The sequence below is a fragment of the Dinoponera quadriceps genome, unplaced genomic scaffold (assembly GCF_001313825.1).
Source record: "Dinoponera quadriceps isolate SergipeBrazil2010 unplaced genomic scaffold, ASM131382v1 scaffold479, whole genome shotgun sequence".
Classification (NCBI taxonomy): Eukaryota; Metazoa; Arthropoda; class Insecta; order Hymenoptera; family Formicidae; genus Dinoponera; species Dinoponera quadriceps.
This window is the reverse complement of record NW_014554586.1, coordinates 117,287-124,813: the sequence shown is the minus strand read 5'-3', so window position 1 is coordinate 124,813 and position 7,527 is coordinate 117,287.

The following is a 7,527-nucleotide window of genomic DNA, read 5'->3' as shown; positions in this document are numbered from 1 at the left end:
TTCGCCTTGGAAGTGTTGCACGCAGATAGAATAGCGTTACGTAACACTTATCTTCCACTATGAGCGGCGATTCTACCATTTCCATCGCTCTGGCGACTCTGGCGGTCCGTGTGTGAAGCGGAGACACAGCCATAAGTGACTATCACGCTACGATATAAGAGGTCACGCAAAAAGCGCGATAGTACATCGTAATTGCCCGTACTTTTAACAGAGCGTGTCGTTCTTCGCTCTGGTCCTTTGCAAGCGCGGTGGTACCCTCGTCCGTGAAATTCCCTCAGGTCGCGCATTCGTGTACTTTCCACCAAACACGCAAACTGAGAAAAAGGCTCGTAATGGTTAACAAATGCATTTGTTTGAGCGTTCGGTGTAATATTTGATAATTAGCATCAAGCGATAATATTTATCGTTTAATCGTAATAATCATATAATAATTGGTAAAGCAAATTCTTGAAAGAGTTGAACCAATTAAATTATTTAACAACCAGTACTAAGCCAAAAGTTTGACAACTACCAAAGCGTTTGGAAATTATTACTAAATCGTCCAATAATTCTTAATATCGTCCACGTAATGTAGTAAAATATTATTAAATAATATAATTTTATCCAACAGTTTGGTAATGAGTACCACATAAATTAGTAACCAAACCTTGTTAACAAACAGCAAGCGTTGCTAAGATTATTTATTACTATTCATCATATTATTCGGTGATTTTCACCTTACACGTAGTTGAAAGTATTTCATCAAAGCATTTGGTATTATGACTCAGGTTTGTTGGTTATTACCGAATCCTTTCTTCAATGTACAATAACACTCAAGTGAAATTGGAACATGAGTTTCGCGCATTGACGGGGAAAAATCTCGAGATCAATTTCTGTTACGATCAATTCTGCCCGCTTCCAGCGATTTTAGCGATTAAGCTGTGCCGCTTCATCATTTGCGCATACCTCGCTGACAGCTGCCTACGGTTCCAATTTGTTTAAAGACTAACGGCCGTCATTAAGGGGTCAACGATACTGACGCTTTCGCTCATTTTTCAGGATGTAAATAATGTCAGTTGCGCTCGAGCGTCGTTCCAACGATGGAAACACATCAAAAGTATCGGCCGCTTATCGGTACGCGAAATACGCGGAGAATGTAGCGACTTTGATAAGCGCTTTACGCATACGCGAGTTTTTATGACAACTGTATTAGAAACGACTCGCCTGTCGTCCATTGGGCTGGGATCGATACTTTCTACGAGGAAATTTAACTTTCTCGGCCGGCCTCGACGCGCGAACGCTTGTCTCCGCGACGGGAGCGCAGAAAATGTCCGACGCGCCGGTCGATACCTCGGTTACGATCCCTCCGAAAATCCGTTTTGCACCGTAAAACCGTATTTATAACTCTCGATAACGGCGTCGTTTAAACGCCAGCGTTCGTTTATTGCTTCACTCAGCGGGCGTTTGTGCGCAACGTTGTGAGCCGCTGTTCGAACGTTTTCCTTCGAAAAGAGAATACGTCTAAATGCCCCGCGATAATCTTTTTTATCGCGTTTCCGTTCTATCGATTCGCCTCTGGACGGTTTATTACCGTTATTGATCGTCAATACGCACGCAATTTTTCGCCGCGCTGCGTCCTTCAAGGAGAACGCGAGAATTCTTACGAAAGACCCGGAAGACAATTTTCGGCTACGATTTTTGGCCGATGCTCGCTATTGGCCTCGCGCAATTCGCATACTCCGCGCATCATTCTTGTCAAAATACATTTTTTCCTCTTTCGCGTTGGAATTCAAGAGGCATCGTTGTACGGCTTCCAAGTAAATTTCGATTTGCGGACCGGATTCTGAACTACCGGATTGTTCAGTCGCGTTTCCAAAGTTAACGAAACGCTTTTCACACTTCACTTTAAACTTCATGCAACGCCTTTCACATTTCGCTGAAATCACACGCAAAAGAATCTCGCATCTTAAATGAGAGAAACGTCGAGGAGAGATAATACGGCGGAGTTAATCGATTTTCTCTGGATCTTACGGCGCTTGTTAAGATCATCGGCACGGCAAAATAGGGGTGTAAATGAGGATGGTAATTCCGACAAGATGTTTTGCGACGATCTTCCGATCGACCTGGAACCACGCACTGTGTGCACGCGCATCATCATGGCATCGGCCGTTGCGCGGTTTACACCGTGACGTTGAACCTGCAATGGCATAACTACGTAACGGTAATCCTCTTACGGAACGGTTAACAAAATACCCTGCCTCTGCCAGACGGAAAAGATGGCTTCTGGTCGCAACATCACATTAGTTGGTTTGTCCGACTCCGGATGAAGCATTGACTCGCAAAAACGGATTAGTTTTCCGAGCGCTTTTGTTACCTAAGCACGTGAAAAAAAATAGACTCGGTTCGTGTAATTTAAATATCTGGGAATAAAGTGAATAATTTTTTTCTCATTTTTTTGGTAATATAATATAATAATATAATATAATAATTTCCAATAATTCGATGATTATTGGAAAATATCTCTTGAAATTATGTTTGTTCTATCTTCGATTGTAAGAAATTTGCTACTGATAGAACACGTCACGAATTTACGACTAAGTCGTGCGCGATTTACATTATGTGCATTATATACAATACGAATTTTTCTTCAAATACGTTTACCGAGTCCCGGACGGAGCATTGACTCGTAAAAACAAATTGGTTCTCCGAACGCTTTTGTTACCTACGCACGTGAAACAAAAATAAACTTTGCTCGTTCAACTTCCAAAAGAAAATTTAGAAATCTGAGAATAAGGCGAATAACTCACTTCCTTATAAATCGACGGTTATTTGAAAGTGTCTCTTGAAATTACACTTGTTCAATCGTCGATCGAACGATTGCTATTGGTGAAACACACCACGAATGCACGACTAAATCGCGCGCGATCTACGTTGTGCACATTATACACAATACATTTACTTAATTTTATTCAAATACGCGATCTTATCGTCGGAGATATGGCATTGTTCGTTCTAGTACCGTTATCGAAGATCGGGGTCGGCGGGCATTGCTTCAATTTGCTGCTAAACCGTCCATACATTCCTCTTCATTACGTGTGCAGGTTTGTATATTATTTACGATTGACGGAGGTAAGAAGGAATGTATATTGATCTGACGCGAAACAACCGCTTCCTATAATGGCATATGTGGCTCTATAGCCGGCGACACTAGTGTCGGGAACAATGAGGGAATGAATCTTACATGCGTTGCGAAAGTCCGTTTGCAGAGTCCCGGGGTGTTGGAAATGAAATTGCGTAATAACGGCGAGCTTTCATTGCTCCCGACGTCGACGTCAGGATGTTAGGGACCTTCATTCCTAAATAATGCGGATAGTTCCGTGTACTTTCATTAAATTACTTCGCAGTTATTCAATTTCACACGCTGACACACTGACCGAATCCTAGGTCTGTGTGGAATACTAAATGGAATTTTCATTTCCGCGTTTTCTGTGATATTTTTATTATATTTTAATTAGGACAACACACCGGTAAAGGTCGTTTTCCGGCCCGTCGGTGACTTGTCGGCGAAAACAGTAGGATAGTGTAACGAGCTTATCGAATGCCTTCGACGTGATTTATTGTCCGTCGTGTCTTCCATCCAATTTTTCCCCATGCTGACCATACGAACGAACGATTCGTGAGTATTTTCTTTTTTTTTTTCGCGCTTCTCACTCTCTTCTTCGTGACGTATCTACCGTTACACCGTTATTTCACGTTGGAGTATTATTAATTGCTTTAGTTACGGCTGCTTAACACATTCGGCTGAATAATTAATAGCGCATCTTTCATGGGCCCCGCGATAAGAAAGATTAGCACAATGATCTGTAGATTAATTTCTCAGTTTAATCCATCGCAAGTAATTGACGTAATTACTTTCGTCACTTTATCGCATCAACGGTATGCGCGGATCGGATAGCGCGTGTTACGAGCGACGCGCGAGCACCGCACGTCTATGACACGCTCGTTAAAATATTAAGTACAGTTATTTCGTGTCGTTTATCGAACGCGCTGCACTCTCGGGGACAATTGCAAATTGCGCGCGGGGATTAAGAATGAATATCAATGACATGGAAATTACCGCGCGCGCCACGCTGACGACGACGCCGAATATAGCGCGTGTGAGTCGCGGGGGCTTACAACCGGCTCTTACCGTCGAGATATCGCCAGATGAAGTAATCTTCGTTCACCACGACGAGAAAGAGAGAGAGAGACACGAAACAATTCGGTTGCGGAGCGCCGATCTCCCGTCGCGAACGAGCTGTCCGTATCGCAGCGTGTCATCTGACCGAATTACCGGCGGATAATGAAAAGATATTCCTTCTCCTTAATCCTCTCTATGTGAAACATGTCGTGTTATACGTGATGATACATCATTTACACGTCGTGTGTTATTTCCGAAGAAAGTCGACCTTATTTCCTTCGCACACGTGCTCGGCACTGTTTCTCCCGTAATTGAAAATTACGGCGGAGCACCGGCGAAGATCAAGATTCAAGAATATAAATCTCGCTTGTGAAAGCTAATTCACCGAGTGGTTATCTTATTTTAATGGAAATCTGAATTTATCGAAGCTTAAACGTTGGGAGTCAGTTCAGCGCTGATCCAACGCAGAATAAATAAGAAGGTCAACGATAGTCTCCGGTGGAATTTTTTGCAAGATGAACTGCGGACTCATCAATCAAAGACGCGCGGTCACGCCTTATTACGCGCTGTTGACTCGGAGAAAAAATGCGACCTTGGTCGTTTTCCACGAGTACATGCGATTAATTATTCGAGGACGGCGAGAGGCGGTTAAAGAGTCCGAAAATCGCAGCGAGACGAGAGCCACGGGCGCATCGTCGATCGGCCAGGGTCGCGAAAAGGCCGAGATTTTTGTTAACTCGGTAATTCCGAATCTATGTGTCGCGTCGGGAACAACACCGGCGGTATCGGAAGAACCGGTTTTCCCCCGGCGGACGCTCGCCAATCGCTGATACGGGCGTGTATGTCGCAAGATGTAATATTAAATGTAGGGAATGAAACGGTTTAATTCAAGATTCTCTGACGGGTGCTTCATTTTCGGGCTGATGCGGGAGCCGTTACTTTCAGGAGCAGCGAACGAGAATTGAACGGGGCCATACGTACGGGTCTCTCTTAGCCCTAATGGGAAGTTTGATCATTTTGATCGAAAGTACCTATCACAGAAAAAAGGGTTTTTCGAATTTAATATACGTGTTTGACTTGGATTTGTTTAATACAAACAACGTAATTTAATATTTTGTTATATATAATATAATATATCGTATATTTGGTTTGAAATGAAAACGTTGTTGTTTCACTAGAGTGGATAATATAATATATCATATATTTATATTTATATAGAGATTTATATATATTTATATTTATATTTATATTTCACTAGAGTGGATAATATAATATATCATATATATATATTTGGTTTGAAATGAAAACGTTGTTGTTTCACTAGAGTGGACGATGTTGTTTGATAGAAGAAAACAGTATTACTTAAAGGAAATATTTTATTTCCAACCAAAAAAATTATTTCTCATTATATATTAAATATTGTCCTACTGAGACACAAAGAGGTTCTTCAACATTTTCCTAACATAATATTATACTGCTTTCAAATAATTTGTTGCTTGCCCATTGTAATGTTTGAATGAAAATGAAAAGAAATGTGTTATTTGACGTAAAGATATTTATTCCTCGTGAAACCAAATAATTCTGCTTGTTCAATCGAATATTCGTTTGCTCCATTCTAAAAGATAAATTCGTTTCAATTCGACATTTCATTAAATACAAAGAAATCTTCTTCTTTGTATATGTAGGGTTTTACTTTTTCTTACTATCTACACGAAGGAAAAAGATCGGTTGTAAATTAATACGACAACATAAACGAGCCAAACACGTTTTGGTTGAAGGAAACGGAATTTCTGGTTCTCAAATGCTGAGTTGGGTTCAGAAATTCTGTTTTCTCCAACCGAACAGTTTGGTCACTCGTTAATTCAATCAATCTTTTTCTCCATGCCAATATTTACGTGTTATAATACTCATCGGGTTTGAAATTCGCGACGTCGATCGGGCTTGATATTTGCAATACGTCTCTCTCCTCGGATGTGGTTTCCGGCCCAGGAACAAACTATGGGGTAATAAATATGGTTTTAAGACAAAGGTAGCAAAAAGTTGGGTCGCGACACGTAACAATGTGCGACCGACTTAGACGCAGCAGTGGATTCGGTGCTGCGCGTCACGGCTACGCTAGATCGGACGCGATGGCCATACATGTTCATCCGGACGACCGGTACCATACGGAGCGTCCCACATACTTAGACTGCCATCCACGCCATGTCGAGGCCGTAGCAACGGTATCGGAACGACTCATTAAGGATTCAATGTGTCCTTTAGCTCTCCGGCCGGCCGTCGCGCCGTGAGTTCGACGACGAACGGACGCGCCGCTACCGGGTTGCCCACGTGTACGAGCTGCGTCACGTTTGTTCGTAGAGAGAAAGAGAGCTATCGATACTCCTCGATGCCTGGAATCGTAATTCGTAGTAGTTCACAGAGTGGAACAGGTATCGCGCATGAGGAAAATCATGGGATGGATAAACGCCGATTATCGGCGAATCTCGTTTCGATATGTGTGTTATCCGCTCGTTTCCGCGAGAAACAGCAATTTCACCTATCGAGTGGTGTTACTCGATCGCACACGCCGTCACAACGTATAATGAGAAGGTTGTCGTAACTTGTTAAAGCCGATATTGGCTGTGGACGCTAATAATATAGATCTACTTAATCCTTCCGACACCACCTCTTTATGCTTAACGGCTTTCTATGGAATTTTTACCGAGTAGGCAACGCGTATGTGAGATGTTTTTTCTGATTTTTTCTTCACAGGAATCGGGAATTGCGTTTATGTGAATTCTTTCGAAATCCCGAGTTAGAATTTTAATGATGTGTACATTTTTTACGGATTGTTCGTGGTGATTAAGTGTTGCGTTATCCTTCTTTAAGTTACGAGCATTCGGTCGAAGTTCACGAGGAGAATTTTTTGCAAACTTTGGTCGAGTAACTCTTGTCTGAGATTATTGGCGTTTGCCTGACTAATTACTCAGCAGTCTTCAAAGAAAGTTATTTTACTGACCTGACGGAAAATTATTTGCCCGGAGAAGATGCTGGGCTGAAAGGCACGTAGATTCTAGGCACTGATATATGCGGAATGATGTAAGAACGCATACATCTGTATTCATTTTCTTCGAGGTAAATCATTGTTCCGCGAGCTTTTTACTTCCCTCAGTAAAATTGATATCGCGGGGTGAAGGTTTACAGGCGTTCGAGTGTGAAGTATCCACCTGCCTCTCCTGGCTCTAATGTTGCGCAATCCATTCATAGATGCTCACCTATTATGGAAAGTGAGATTGCGGTTGTGTACAATATCGTAGGAGGATTCATAACCTGCACGCGCTCGAACACGTGGAATCGCGTCGGTGTAAATGACGTTTATCCCTGACATT